This window comes from Vulpes lagopus, chromosome 3 (assembly GCF_018345385.1).
Source record: "Vulpes lagopus strain Blue_001 chromosome 3, ASM1834538v1, whole genome shotgun sequence".
Taxonomy (NCBI): Eukaryota; Metazoa; Chordata; class Mammalia; order Carnivora; family Canidae; genus Vulpes; species Vulpes lagopus.
In genome coordinates, this window is record NC_054826.1 from 126,619,297 (window position 1) to 126,635,139 (window position 15,843).

The 15,843-nt window shown below is 44.5% G+C and overlaps 1 protein-coding gene across 1 annotated transcript in view; it reads left to right on the plus strand.

Moving 5' to 3' along the window:
* Nucleotides 1-15,843, plus strand: part of TRAP1 (TNF receptor associated protein 1) — a 52,959-nt gene that overhangs the window by 14,685 nt on the left and 22,431 nt on the right. The gene's annotated exons all lie outside the window — the stretch shown is intronic.

The window sequence follows — 15,843 nt, forward strand, 5'->3', positions numbered from 1 at the left end:
CCACCTTCCTTCCTGATGTGAGTGATTGGTATTCTCTCTTTTCTTCTAGATTATTTTGGGGGTTTATTGATCCATCGCTTTTATTGATCTTTTTCAAGAATCACCTCTGGCTTTGTTAATTTTCCTCAGTGTTCATTTTGTTTCAGATTTTTGCTCCTTGTTATTTCCTCCCTTCTGTTTTATTTGGGTTGATTTGTACTTTTTTCTAAGGTGAAACCTTAAGTCATCAATTTTAGATTTCTTTCTTTTCTTTTCTTTTCTTTTCTTTTCTTTTCTTTTCTTTTCTTTTCTTTTCTTTTCTTTTCCTTTCTTTTCTTTTCGATTTTATTTATTTATTCAGAGAGAGAGAGAGAGAGAGAGAGAGGCAGAGACACAGGAAGAGGGAGAAGCAGGCATCATACAGAGAGCCTGATGTGGGACTTGATCCAGGGTCTCCAGGATCACGCCCTGGGCTGCAGGCGGCGCTAAACCGCTGCGCCACCCGGGCTGCCCTAGACTTCTCTAACCTAAGCTTTTGAAGCTGTAAGTTTCCTGCTATGAACTTCTGTGGGTGACCCCACAGCTTTTAACATACTGTGTTGGGTTTTTTTTTAGATTTTATTTATTTATTCAGGAGAAACACACACACACACACACACACACACACACACACACACACAGGCAGAGACACAGGCAGAGGGAGAAGCAGGCTCCATGCAGGGAGCCCGACGTGGGACTCGATCCCGGGTCTCCAGGATCACGTCCTGGGCTGAAGGCGCTAAACCGCTGAGCCACCCAGGCTGCCCAACATTGTGTGTGTGTGTGTGTGTGTGTGTGTGTGTGTGTGTAACTTTTTTTTTTAATGTTTTTTAGATTTTATTTATTTTTGTTTGTTTGTTTGTTTGTTTATTTATTTATTTATTTATTTATTTATTTATTTATTTATTTATTTATAATGGCTGGGACACAGGCAGAGGGAGAAGCAGACTCCATGCAGGGAACCTGACATGGGACTCGATCCCGTATCTCCAGGATCACACCTCAGGCTGTAGGCAGCGCTACATCGCTGCGCCACCAGGGCTGCCCCATAGTGTGTTTTTATTATTGTTCAGTGATTTCTTGGTTTCTTCTTTGACCTGTAGATCATTTAGTATATGTTGTTTAATTCCTAGATACTTGGGGTATTCCTGGATATTTTGTTATTACTGATTCTGACTTAATTCTGTAGTATTCAGAGAGCTTACTTGGTATGATTTCAGTCTTTGTGAATTTATTAAGACTTGTGGGGGATCCCTGGGTGGCACAGTGGTTTGGCTCCTGCCTTTGGCCCAGGGCGCGATCCTGGAGTCCCGGGATCGAGTCCCACGTCGGGCTCCTGGCATGGAGCCTGCTTCTCCCTCTGCCTGTGTCTCTGCCTCTCTCTCTCTCTCTCTCTCTCTCTCTATGTCTATCATAAATAATAAATTTTAAAAAAAATTTAAAAAAAAGACTTGTGGCCAACTTCATGGTTTTTCCTAGCAAATATACCAAGTGCACTTGAGAAAGTATTATTCTTTTCAAAAAGAACTATTTTGCAGTTGGGTATAGCATTCTATGAGTATCCATTAAGTCATACTGTAGTTCAGACAATCCGTGTCTTGATTTATGTTTTCTTTTGGGCTTGTTCTATCAGTTGTTGAGAGAGGGATATTAAATGTCCAGCTCTGACTGTGGAATTATCTTTTAATCCTTTGAGGGTGTTTTTATTATTTTTTAAAGTTTTTTTTTTTTAATTTTTTTATTTATTTATGATAGTCACAGAGAGAGAGAGAGAGGCAGAGACACAGGCGGAGGGAGAAGCAGGCTCCATGCACCGGGAGCCTGATGTGGGATTCGATCCCGGGTCTCCAGGATCGCGCCCTGGGCCAAAGGCAGGCGCCAAACCGCTGCGCCACCCAGGGATCCCTGTTTTTATTATTTTTTAAATTTTTTTATGTTTTTACATTTATTTTAGAGAGAGGAAGAGAGAGGGCACGAGCAAGGGGAGTGGCAGAGGGAGAGTGAGTCCCCAGTCTCAGGCCGACTCCCCGCTGAGCTCAGAGCCTGAAGCAGGGTTCAGTCCCACAACCCCAAAATGATCTGAGCCAAGTCAAGAGTTGGACGCGCAACCAACTGAGCCACTTAGGTGCCCCTAATTCTTTAATTTAATTTTTTTAAAAAATTTATTTATTTGACAGAGCATGAACAGTGGGAGTCGTAGGCAGAGGGAGAGGGAGAAGCAGGCTCCCCACTAAGCAGGGAGAGGGAGAAGCAGGCTCCCCACTGAGCAGAGAGAGGGAGAAGCAGGCTCCCCACTAAGCGGTGGCTCCCCACTAAGCACTAAGCCTGGTGCTGGCTCAAACCCAGGACCCTGGGATCATGACCTGAGTCACCCAGGTGCCCCAAATTCTTTAAGTTTTAATGTCATATATTTTTTTAATTTTTATTTATTTATGATAGTCACACAGAGAGAGAGAGAGAGAGGCAGAGACACAGGCAGAGGGAGAAGCAGGCTCCATGCACTGAGAGCCCAACGTGGGATTCGATCCCGGGTCTCCAGGATCACGCCCTGGGCCAAAGGCAGGCGCCAAACCGCTGCGCCACCCAGGGATCCCTTTAATGTCATATTTTGAAGCTCTTTGTTTTTTTTTTTTTAAGATTTTATTTATTTATTTATTTATTTATTCATTCATTCATTCATTCATTCATTCATGAAACACAGAGACAGAGACACAGGCAGAGGGAGAATCAGGCTCCCTACAGGAAGCCCGATGCGGGACTTGATCCCAGGACCCTGAGATCATAACCTGAACTGAAGGCAGATGCTTAACCGCTGAGCCACCCAGGTGCCCGAAGCTCTTTCATTAGACATATATTTGTGATTAAGCTTTCCTGATAAATTGTATCTTTTATTGTTCTGAAATATCTCTTTTTCTCAGATAATACTTGTTTTGATGTCTTTTGTGTGATAATATGGCCGCTCCACCCTTATTAGGCTTACTTTGTGCATGGTATCTCATGTTCTGTCCATTCCATTTTGGTATTTTTATGTTTTTATGTATTTTTCTTAATTTAAGATTTTATTTATGTGAGAGAGAGAGAGAGAGAAAGAGAAGACACAGAGGGGGAAGAAAGGGGGAGAGAGAATTTCCCAAGCAGACTGCATGCTGAGTGCAAGCCCAACACAGGGCTTGAGACCACAACCAGAGGTGAAATCAAGAGTTGCACGATTAACCAACTGAGCCCCCCATGTTCTTCAATGTTTTTATATTTGATGTGCTTGTTTTGTAAGCAGCATATCATTAGGTCTTGCTTTTATTATTTCTGACAATCTTTGCTTTATAATTGGAGTGTTTTAGTCCATTAACAGAAAATGCAGGGGTACCTGGGTGACTCAGATGGTTGTGTCTGCCTTCAGCTCAGGTCATTATCTCAGGGTCCTGGGATCGAGCCCTGTGTCGGGCTCCCTGCTCAGCAGGGAGTCTGCTTCTCCCTCTGCCCCTCCATCTACTTAGTGCTTGCTCTCTCTTTTTCTCTCAAATAAGAAAAATCTTTAAAAAATATATATGCAATTGGTATAGTTGGATTTATTTCTATTTTATTGTCTTCTCTCATTTTTCCTCCTCTCTCCTCCTTTCCTTGCCTTCTTTTGGATCAGTAAATATTTTTTAGAATTCCATTTTAGTTCATCTAATGCTTTTTTAAGCTATCCTTTGTGTCATTTTTTTTAGTGGTTATTCTGGTGAATGCGGTGTTCATCTTTCTTAGTCTGTTTAGAATTATTACTGCAATACTTTGTAGAAAATGTAAAAACTTTGCACCTGTATTAAAGTGCATTTCTTTTCTGTATTCCATCCTCTATGTTAGAGTTGTCATATGTATAGCATGTACACCTGTTATAAACTCCATAAGACGATGTTTTAATTTTTGCTTAAGTTATTTGTATATATATTTTTTTTAATTAAGAGGAAAATACTTTTATATTTCTCCAGGTTGCCATTTCTGATTCTCTGCCTTCTTTCTTAAAGATCCAGGTTTCCATCTGAGAGCATTTCCACTCAGCCTGAAGAATTGTAGTATTTGTTTTCCTGCCTGTCTGCTCTTGAAGACTTTAAAGATGTACCATTGCCTTCTGGAAAGTTAGCTGTCATTCAGATTATTGTTCTTCCATTTAATATGTTGCTTTTCTATGGCTACTTCCATGATTTTTTTTTTATTTGGTTTTCAGCAGTTGACTATGATTTGCCTGGGTGCTTTTCTTTGAAGTTATCCTGGTAGTGGTTCACTGAGCTTTTTGAATCTGTAAATTTATGTCTTTCGCAAACTTTGGGGGAAATTTTCAGTCATTTCTTCAAATATTTTTTTCTGCCCTATTCTCTTTCCCATCTCCTTTTGGAACTCCATTTACATGTATGTAAAACTTTTTTTTCTGTTGTCTCACACAAGCTTGAGACCCTGTTCATTTGTGGGGTTTTTTTGTTTTGTTTTGTTTTTTGTTTTTTTTAAGATTTTATTTATTTATTCATGAGAGACAGCGAGAGAGGCAGAGGGAGAAGCAGGCCCTATGCTGGGAGCCCGATGTGGGACTTGATCCCGGGACTCCAAGATCACGCCCTGGGCCGAAAGCAGACGCTTAACCTCTGAGCCACCCAGGGATCCCCTATTGATTTGTTTTTAATATTTTTCCCCTCTGTTTCACACTGAGTAATTCCTGTCAGTCTTTTTTTAAAGTTCACATAAAATCTTAAAAAGGGGGGGGGGGTGTATATCTCTGAAATTTCCCACCTTTAATTTAGGACTTTTTTGTTTTATTTATTTATTTTTTTTTAAGATTTTATGTATTTATTCATGAGAGACACAGAGAGGCAGTGACAGAGGCAGAGGGAGAAGCAGGGTCCCTGAGAGGAGCCTGATGTGGGACTCGATCCCAGGACCTGGGGATCATGCCCTGAGCCAAAGGCCAACAGACGCTCAACCACTGAGCCACCCAGGTGTTCCTTAAGACTGTTTTGAGACCTTTTGTTCCAACATCTGATTCTTCTTGGCACCAGTCTCCATTTATTGTCCCTTCTCTCTCTCTCTCTCTCTCTCTCTCTCTTTCTCTCTCTTTTAGTTTTTTCATTTTTTCATTTTTGTTTATTTATTTTTAAAGATTTTATTTATTCATGGGAGACACAGAGAGAGAGAGAGGCAGAGACACAGGCCGAGGGAGAAGCAGGCTCCATGCAGGGAGCCCGATGCGGGACTCAATCCTGGGACTCCAGGATCACACCCTGGCCCAAAGGCAGTCACCAAACCACTAAGCCACCCAGGGATCCCCTCTTTTTTTTTTTTTTTTTTAATTCAATTTGCCAACATATAGTATAACACCCAGTGCTCATCTCATCAAGTGCCCTCCTCAGTCCCCATCACCCAGTTACCCCATCCCCCCACCCATCTTCCCTACTGCAACCCTTTGTTGTTGTTGTTGTTGTTGTTGTTGTTGTTTTTTATAAAGACATCTTTCCCCGATTCCCTCCTTTGATCTAGCCTTCCTCTATTTCAGTTTGCAAGGATTCTGTTCGAATTGGGTCTATTCTCTGCTCCAAGCTTTGTGCAAAGTGCTTTGGATGGCACCTGCACGTCTCTTTTGTGGTCATCTGCCCCGGGCATGGTCGGTTAAGGCTAGCTAGGTGAGATTTTTAAATTTTTTTTTTTTTAAATTTATGATAGTCACACAGAGAGAGAGAGAGAGGCAGAGACACAGGCAGAGGGAGAAGCAGGCTCCATGCACCCGGAGCCCCACGTGGGATTCGATCCCGGGTCTCCAGGATCGTGCCCTGGGCCAAAGGCAGGCGCCAAACCGCTGCGCCACCCAGGGATCCCGAACCCTTTGTTTCCTAGGATCTCTCATGGTTTGTCTCCCTCTCCAATTTTTTCCACTCAGTTCCCCTCCTTTCCCTTATAATCCCTTTCACCATTTCTTATATTCCACGTATGAGTGAAATCATATGATGATTGTCCTTCTCCACTTATTTCACCCAGTATAATATCCTCCATACTTTTTAGTTCCATCTGTGTCGAAGCAAATGATGGGTATTTGTCTTTTCCGACGGCTGAGTAATATTCCATTGTGTATACATACCACATCTTTATCCATCATTTGTTGAAGGACATCGTGTCTCCTTCCACTGTTTGGCTATTGTGGACACATTGCTGCTATGAACATTGGGGTGCAGGTGTCCTGGCATTTCACTACATCTGTATTTTTGGGGTAAATACCCAGTAGTGTGATTGCTGGGTCATAGGGTAGCTCTATTTTTAACTTCTTGAACCTCCAGAGTGGCTGTACCAGTTTGCATTCCCACCAATGGTGAAAGAGGGTTTCCCTTTCTCCATGTCCTCTCCAACATTTGTTGTTTCCTGTCTTGTTAATTTTCACCATTCTCACTGGTGTGAGGTGGTATATCAGTGTGTTTTGATTTATATTTCCCTGATGCCAAGTGATGTGGAGCATTTTTTCATGTGGTTGTTGGCCATGTGTATGTCTTCTTTGGAGAAATGTCTGTTTATCTCTTCTGCCCATTTCATGACTGGATTATTTGTTTCTTGGGTGTTGAGTTTGGTAAGTTCTTTCTTTATAGATCTTGGATACTAGCATTTTATCTGATATGTCATTTGCAGATGTCTTCTCCCATTCTGTAGGTTGTCTTTTAGTTTTGTTGAATGTTTCCTTTGCTGTGCAGAAGCTTTTTATTTTGATTAAGTCCCAATAGTTCATTTTTGCTTTTGTTTCCCTTGCCTTCATAGATGTATCTTGCAAAAAGTTGCTGTGGTCAAGTTCAGAAAGGTTGTCTGCATTCTCCTTTAGGATTCTGATGGATTCTTGTCTCACATTTGGATCTTTCACCATTTTGAGTTTATCTTTGTGTATGGTGCAAGAGAGTGGTCTAGTTTCGTTCTTCGGCATGCGGCTGTCCAATTTTCCCAACACCTTTTATTGAAGAGACTGTCCCTTTTCCAGTGGATAGTCTTTCCTGCTTTGTTGAATATTAGTTGACCATAGAGTCGAGGGTCTATTTCTGGGTTATCTATTCTGTTCCATTGATCTATATGGATTGACCCTTCTCTTGAGCAGGGGTCACGCTTTCCTGTTTCTCTGTACATAGAGTAACTTGTTACTACATCCTGGATATTGTGAATGTTACCTTGTGGAGTTTCTTTTTCTTTTTTTTTTTAAATATTTTATTTATTTATTCATGAGAGACACACACAGAGAGAGAGAAACAGAGACACAGGCAAAGGGAGAAGCAGGCTTCATGCAGGGAGCCCGACGCTGGACTCAATCTTGAGTCTCTAGAACCACATGCTGGGCCAAAGGCAGTGCTAAACCGCTGAGCCTCCCAGGCTGCCCCCTCGTGGAGTTTATTCTTTTGTATTATTCTGAAGAGTAGTTCTTGTTTTAAATTGGGCTATTAAACGGATTGGACTCAAGCTGGAAACAGAAGAGTTCGATTCTTTTATCCTTAATGGGCTGTTTGCAGTTAGCCCCACACATGCATGGTTCAACTGCTGAGCCACCCAGATGTTCCGAGACTTAGGAGAATTTATTCCCTGAACTGGGAGCTCCCTTTTTCTGACTCTCATGGTTCAACTGCTGAGCCACCCAGATGTTCCGAGACTTAGAAGAATTTATTCCCTGAACTGGGAGCTCCCTTTTTCTGACTCTCCGTTCTGCCCCCCACCCCACACATACCTTTTACCCCCCCCCCCTTTTTTTTTTAAGACTTTATTCCTGAGAGACACACAGAGAGAGCACACGAGCATAGAAGCAGGGAGCCCGATTGTGGGACTCAATCCTGGGTCTCCAGGATCAGGCCCTGGGCCAGAGGCAGGCTCTAACCCGCTGAGCCACCCAGGGATCCCTACCTTTCACCTTTTATGGTTATTCTAATCTCTCTGGTTCTTTAGGCCAGAAAAAAATATACATTGTATATGTGTCAGCCAGCCTCCCTTTGTTGAACCTGCCTCCATTCTGTGTTCCCTTCCTCCAAGTGTCAGCTCTCATCCAGAACCTGCTTGTCTTTGGTGAGTTCTTCAGAGCCTTTTAGGTGGTCCTTTTTGTGGTTCATAAGTTCATGATTGTTACCCACAGGAGGTTTGTTATCCACAGGAAGTTTGGTTGGAGGCTATAACTCTGCTGTACTGGCAGTGGCATTCTGTAGTAAAGACAAAAAGTTAAATTATTCTTATCTCTTCCACATGTGATAAAAAGGGAGACTGTCCATTTGGGATATGTTATCAGGAAAACAGTCTGAACAGTCTACGTATTTCTCATGGCTTAAAATACTAAGTGTGTCCATATCTAAAGTACTATATATACTTAAGATGTCATTATGAAGCAAAACCATAGTAAGAACAGGGGCGCCTGGGTGGCTCAGTCAGTTAAGCATCCCACTCTTTTCTTTTTTAAAAAATTTTATTTATTCATGAGAGACACACAGAGGCAGAGACATAGGCAGCGGGAGAAGTAGGCTCCTCAAGGGGAGCCTGATGTGGGACTCAATCCCAGGACTCCAGGATCACACCCTGAGCCAAAGGCAGATGCTCAGTCACTGAGCCACCTGGGTGTCCGGAGCGTTCAACTCTTGATTGCAGCTCAGGTCATGATCTCAGGGTTGTGAGATCTGAGCCTCACGTGGGCTTCTTGTTCAGCAGTCTGCTTTTCTTCCTTTTCTTCTCCTTCTGCCCCCACCTCCACCCCCGCTTGTACATGTGCTCTGTCTTTATAAATAAATAAATAAATAAATAAATAAATAAATAAATAAATAAATAAATAAAATCTTTAAAAGAGACAAACCATAGTAAGAACAATGGCTGATGTAGAGGGGAGATGAGTGATTAAAAAGGAAAGTCTCCAGTGTGTTTTGACTCCTTTACCTTACTTGGCTGCCCATGTAGGCAGTTGCATTTTTAATTCTTGCTTCCTAGTCAGAAATGGCCCTGCCAGACTGCTAACACTGTCTCTTGGCTGATCAGGCTCCCAGATGGACTGTTCTTGAGCATGGTGATGTTTGCAGTGATGCAAACGAGAGCTGCTTTTGCACTAGAGGCCATGGAGTATGGAGAAGTACGGGTGCTCTCACCTTCATTTGTTTGATACTAAGAAATACAGACATGTTCTACATGAGCAAAAAGTCAGTAATAGAGGGGGCTTCTGGGTGGCCCAGTTGGTAAAGTGTCCAACTCTTTTTTTTTTTTTTTAAGATTTTATTTATTTGAGAAAGAGAGAGCTCAAGAGAGTGCAAGAGAGCACAAGTGGTGGAGAGGGAGAAGCAGGCTGCCTCAATCCCAGGACCCTGGGATCATGACCTGAGCCTAAGGCGGCTGCTTAACCAACTGAGCAACCCAGGTGCCCCAGTCGTCCAACTCTTGATCTCAGCTCAGGTATGGATCTCAGGGTTGAGTTCAAGCCCCACACTGGGCTCCATGCTGGGCATGGAGCCTACTTTAAAAAAAAAGAAAGAAAGAAATGCCACAAGCTGGCTTAGAGCAGCAGTTTGAAATGAGCGGCATAGGAAATAAGTGCTGTGAATTCACAGTAGAGAAAAGCGGTTCCAAAGTGCTGGGGGTGGGAGGACCTCACACTGGACTCTGAAATAGTTTGGGCAGAGAGAGGGATGTGTTTGCAGGCAGAGGAAACAGTATGAGCACTGGCAGGTATGTGTGGGATGTCAGATTCAAACTATTGTTCCCATTTTGTGCCACCCCAAACCACCAAACAGATTAACACGCAGACATTGCCACCAGCCCTGAGGTTTGTGGTTTTTCCTGCAGGGTATAGAGGAAACATGAGGACAGCTACTGTGCAGATAGTGTGTTTGTATCTGCATCAGGCAGATCGACTGCACTGTTGGTTTATTCTTACAGTCACTGTGGGAAGTTAACTCTCAATCAAATATGCCCTGGGATCCCTGGGTGGCGCAGCGGTTTGGCGCCTGCCTTTGGCCCAGGGCGCGATCCTGGAGACCCGGGATCGAATCCCACATCAGGCTCCCGGTGCATGGAGCCTGCTTCTCCCTCCGCCTGTGTCTCTGCCTCTCTCTCTCTCTCTGTGACTATCATAAATAAATAAAAATTAAAAAAAAAAAATATGCCCTTAATAGTGCTGTTAGGGCAGCCCTGGTGGCGCAGCAGTTTAGAGCAGCCTGCAGCCCTGGGCATGATCCTGAAGCCCCGGGATCGAGTCCCACGTTGGGCTCTCTGCGTGGAGCCTGCTTCTCCCTCTGCCTCTCTCTCTCTCTCTCTCTCTCTCTGCATCTCTATGAATAAATAAATAAAATATTTAAAAAATAGTGCTGTTGATTACAGTTGTCGTGCAGTTATAATGGAAAGTCTGAAAGCCCTGGTTGGAAATATGGATTAGTAATTTTTTCTTTTCCCTAACAAGGAGGACTCCTGTTTCTCCTATTGTGAATAACAAATCATTTCAAAAAGATCCTACTCAGTGGGGAAAGCAACAGGAATAGGGAAAGTGAGACATGGGGAAACTGTTGAATCATGGAGTGAGGAAGGCCTTTATCAGTAGGACAAATTTTGGGAGGCTGCTCACCTCGCCTAGCATGGCTGCGTCAACTTCATGGAGTCTGAGGCTGCGCTCGGCTCCCAGTGCATGGAGCCTGCTTCTCCCTCTGCCTGTGTCTCTGCCTCTCTCTCTCTCTCTCTCTCTCTCTCTCTCTCTCTCTGTGTGACTATCATAAATTAAAAAAAAAAAAAGTTTCCAAAATCCTATCTTAAAAAATATATGGATAGGTGTTCAGTCTTGCTCGTAGTGAGAGAAATGTAAACAAAAACTATAGCAAATTTTTTTTTTTTTTTTATGATAGTCACAGAGAGAGAGAGAGAGAGAGGCAGGCAGAGACACAGGCAGAGGGAGAAGCAGGCTCCGTGCACCGGGAGCCCGACGTGGGACTCGATCCCGGGTCTCCAGGATCGCGCCCTGGTGCACCACCCAAGGATCCCCTATAGCAAAATTTTTACTTGACCAATAGGCCGAAGTTTTTCTAATGCTGTCTTGGCTGGAGTGCAAGGTGACACACATGAGCATGCTGCTGCCAGGAGTGTAAGCTGATGGTCTCTGGAGGGTGACCTGCAGCATTGACCATGGTGTAAACTGGATGTGACCTGGGACCTGTGACCCAACATCTACATGTGTACTCAGATGTGTGTCCGGGCACGAATGAAATGATGTATGTACGAGAATATTCTTTAGAGTGCTGCTTTTTATTTTTGAAGCTTGTTATTTTGGAATATTTTTACTCGACAGGGCTGTTACAGAAGTAATAACAGGCTTCCCTTCCCTTAGTTTCTCCCATTGTTAATATCTTAAGTAACTATAGTACAGTGACTAGAAAATCAAGTAGTGGGATGCCTGGGTGGCTCAGAGGTTGAGTGTCTGCCTTCGGCTCAGGGCGTGATCCCAGGGTCCTGGGATCGAGTCCCACATTGGGCTCCCTGCATGGAGCCTGCTCGTCCCTCTGCCTGTGTCTCTGCCTGCCCCTCTCTCTCTGTGTCTCTCATGAATGAATGAATAGAATCTTAAAAAAAAAAAAAAAGAAAAAAGAAAATCAAGTAGTGGTGGTGGCGTACTGTTGACTAATGTGCTGATCTTATTCGAATTGAACCAGTGTTACCCATCCGTGTCCTCCTCTGTCCAGGACCCCATACCTCAGGGGGGTCGGCGTGCCTCCTCATTCCTTTCTGCCTTCTCCTGGTTCCTCCGTTTGTGTGTATCCTTCAGGATTGTGACATTTTTTAAGAGGACTGCCTGTTAATTCATAGGATATCCCTTGATCTGAGTTTGTCTGATGGTGTTTTTATGATTTGGTGGAGATGTGGTTTTTTTTCTCCTTGTTTTTTATTTTTATAATATATTTTTTTTCACATTTTTAAATTTAAATTCAATTTGTCAACATGTAATATAAGGTGGAGATGCATTTTTGGCAAGAAGACAAGGGAAGGGAGGCTATGCCCTCCCACCCCACCAGGATTGCAGGATGTTGACCAGTCTTGTTCCTGGTGACGGCAATTGTGGTTACCTGGTCAAGAGGTATCTTCCACTTTCTTCATGGCAAACAACTGTTTTGGGTGTCCTTTGGGAAATACTGTGAGATTATGCAGATATTCTCGTGGACGTTTAACACCTCAACGGTGTATAACCTGTCATAGCTGTTACCGTGCTTGCCCAGTGCTGTTTCCACCATTCGTAATACATTTATTTGTTCATTGTAATTGTGCTGTGAGGAAGAGGTCTTTTCTCCTCCATGTATTGATGAGTCATTTAAGCATGAACTAACTTTTTTTTTTTTTTTTTTTTTTGACATTCTTACTTCCTTTGCTGGCTATAAGGTTGCAGTCCATTACTGTCATCCTTATGTCACTCACAGAGTCCTAGGATTTGCCTTCGGAGGCACTTTCCAGTTGGAGCCTGTGCCCTTTTGAAGCACCCAATCCCCGGGGGCCCTTCCTCCTGTCTGGCACATCTTTGTGTTCTCCAAGGGCTGTGGAGAACGGCCTTTAGGCACCCAGGTCTGCCTGCTGGGGAGGGTGACTGTCCAACACAGCGTGCCCAGGACCGCGATGTTTCCTGAGGCCTGGGCCTCCCCCGCCCGCGGGCCTCACTCACTCACACCCCCGCTCCCCATACTGGTTCCTGCACCCCTGCCGTAAGTCAGGAGGAATCTCGTGGCCGTGGCCGCACTGTGCCTCCACTTCCGCATGAAGCTGGCCCCCCCCTTTCGTACCTGCTTCCTCCTGACTCAGGCCCCACGAGGTACTTACTTGCCTGATCTGTACCTGCGTGAAGCAGGTTCAGAAGCACTAAGATTCTGCTGCGGTGATTATATGCAGTGCTTTCTGAGGCTAACTTCACAACCACAGCACCTTTTTCTGAAGTCACCTGGGATAATTCTTGCCTTTTAGGGTGCTTCTGTTGTTCATAACACAGTTACACGTGTTTGTTAGGGTTCTGTCTTGTGGAATGTCCCCCATGCACACCAGGTGCCCCTACATACTCCTTGCTGCTTGCGTGAGAACTGTAGTTCTGAGAGTCACATATACAAAGGGGCAGGCTCAGAAAAGTCACATGCCCCTCGGCTCTGCTCCCCTGTCCCCAACTCCCCACTCTTTCTTTTGTTCCCATGTGCCCGCTATGAGTTGAGGTGTTGTTTCCCCAAAAGATGTTGAAATCCTGACCTCCACGATCGATCTGTCAATATGACCTTATTTGGAAATGAGGTCTTTGCAGTTGATCAAGTTAAGATGAAGCCGTTAGGGTGGGTCCTGGTTCAGGATGACCATGTCTTTATAAAACAGTGGAATTTGGATACAGAGTCTGATGTGCAAGAGGGAAGATGCCACGTCCAAGCTGAGGGACACCTGAGGCTATGGAATCGAAGAGGGCTGAGGGCAGATTCTCCCTCACAGCCTCAGAAGGAACCAGCCGTGCTGGCATTCTAGCCTCCAGAACTTTGAGATGGAAAATTTCTGTGGTTTCCGCTGCCCAGTCTTTGATGCTCTGCTACAGACCCCTGGACACAGTTCGCAGCCCTTCTAGATAGTCCGTTTCTTGTGGTTTGAATTGTGTGCCTCCAGAAGATATGTTCAGGTCCTACTCCTGGGTACCTGTGAATGTGACCCTATCTGGAAATAGGGTCTTTGCAGATGCAAAAAAAGATGAGAGTGTACCGAATTAGCGGGAGCCCCAAATCCCGTGTAACTGGTGTCTGACAGGGAGATCTGGACATAGGGGAGAGACACGCATGGGGAGGAGGAGACCATGTGACAACAGGGTCAGAGATAGGAGCCAGGCAGCTGCCGGCAGAGGTATAGACAAACTTCCTCAGAGCTTCTGGGAGGAACCAGCCCTGCTCACACCTTGTTGTTGGACTTCTGCCCTCCAGAACTGTGAGGGGCTAGGTTTCCGCTTTTAGCCACCCAGTGTGTGCCACTTTTCTTCCAGCAGCCCTGTGACATGATCTCCCAAGTTTCTGGTTTATCCTGCCTGTGTTTCTTCTGCACAGAAGAATGGAAACATGCATATCTTTTTGTATCATCTCTTTTTGTCCATAAAGGAGGGTGACATGTGGTAGATAATTCTTTGACGTTTCAGAGCATTATTTAAAAATTTTTTAAAAGATTTTATTTATTCATGAGAGACACAGAGAGAGAGAGACAGAGACATGGGCAGAGGGAGAAGCAGGCCCCGTGCAGGGAGCCCGACGTGGGACTCAATCCCAGGACTCCAGGATCAGGCCCTGGGCTGAAGGTGGCGCTAAACCTTTGAGCCACCCGGGCTCAAAGATTTTTATTTGAGGGACGCCTGGGTGGCTCAGTGGTTTGGTGTCTGCCTTCGGCTCAGGGTGTGATCCCGCAACTCCAGGATAAAGTCCCACATCGGGCTCTCTGCATGGAGCCTGCTTCTCCCTCTGCCTGTGTCTCTGCCTCTCTCTCTCTGTGTCTCTCATGAATAAATAAATAAAATCTTAAATATTTTATTAGAGAGAGAGCACAAACGGAGAGGAGGGGAGGGAAAAGCAGACTCCCTGCAGAGCAGAGAGCCTGACGCGGGGCTTTGATCCCAGGATCTTGAGATCTGACCTAAGCCGAAGGCAGACGCTTCCTCAACTGAGCTACCTGGAGCATTATTTTAATGGCATAAGACTAGAAACAGTTTAAACATCCATCAGTTGAACACTAAGTACTTACCCATTACAGTGGAATACCGTTCGTTAAAAAGAATAAGGAGGTCTATAGACAGAAATGAAATAATCTGTGAAGTGTGTGTTCTTTTTTTATTTAAGTTTTTATATTTTTCAACTATGTGGATAAAGTGAACAATGCAATTAGGCCCAGATTATTAAATGTTTAGGCTGTTTGAAAATTGAATATTTAAATGTTTTTTAAGGTATTGTGCAAAGGTCATGTTATTTGGAAATCCAGGAATAAGCTTAAAGAAAAGGCAAATTTTTATACCTCATAGGAATGTGGAAGTTGATTGAGTTTTGAAACCTCCAGGTCCTTTCTGGACACTCTGAATCATTCCTTTCTGACTGTGACGTGTGTGGGGCACAGTGGGTGGCTCGCGCAGGTCTCGACTTCCACACTGGGGCAACGGGGGGTGCTTGGGGTGTCCGATCTGTCTCCTTGAAAGCGTTGGGCAGAAAGCACCTCCTCCGTCGCGCCAGTCCTGGCCTGGGGGTCTTGGAGTCAGGTGAGCGATGCTGTTCCGAGGGGCTGCTGGAGAGTGTGGGTTCCATCCCGCCGGGTGGACGACGGCTGTCCGCGGAGGACGGTTGTGCAGCGCCAGGCCACGGGCCGCAGTGCCAAGTCGAGGACGTCTGCCTCCTGCCCTCATGCTGGGTTCTCTGTTCGCTGTGCTGCGCGCAGAGTGTGACAGTGTGCATCCCTTTCCTGATTACAAGGTAGAGGAGATCATTTGCTGGCTTTCAGTTTTTACTTTATTTTTTATTTTTTAATTTTTTTTAATACTCATTTATACATGAGAGACACACAGAGGCAGAAACATAGGTGGAGGGAGAAACAGACTTCCTGAGGGGAGCCTGATGTGGGACTCGATCCCACGACCCTGGGATCATGACCTGAGCTGAAGGCAGATGCTCAACCACTGAGCCACCCAGGTGCCCCTGGTTTTCAGTTTTTAAATACACTAATTTTAAAAAATTGACAGTTTTGGACAAAAAGGAAGATAGTCATTGAGGGCTCGTTAGAACGTGTGAGAGTGTTTCGGAGCATTCATATAAAAATTGGATCCCTCTTAAGAGTATCTTTTTTCCTTCCCCTGTTCAT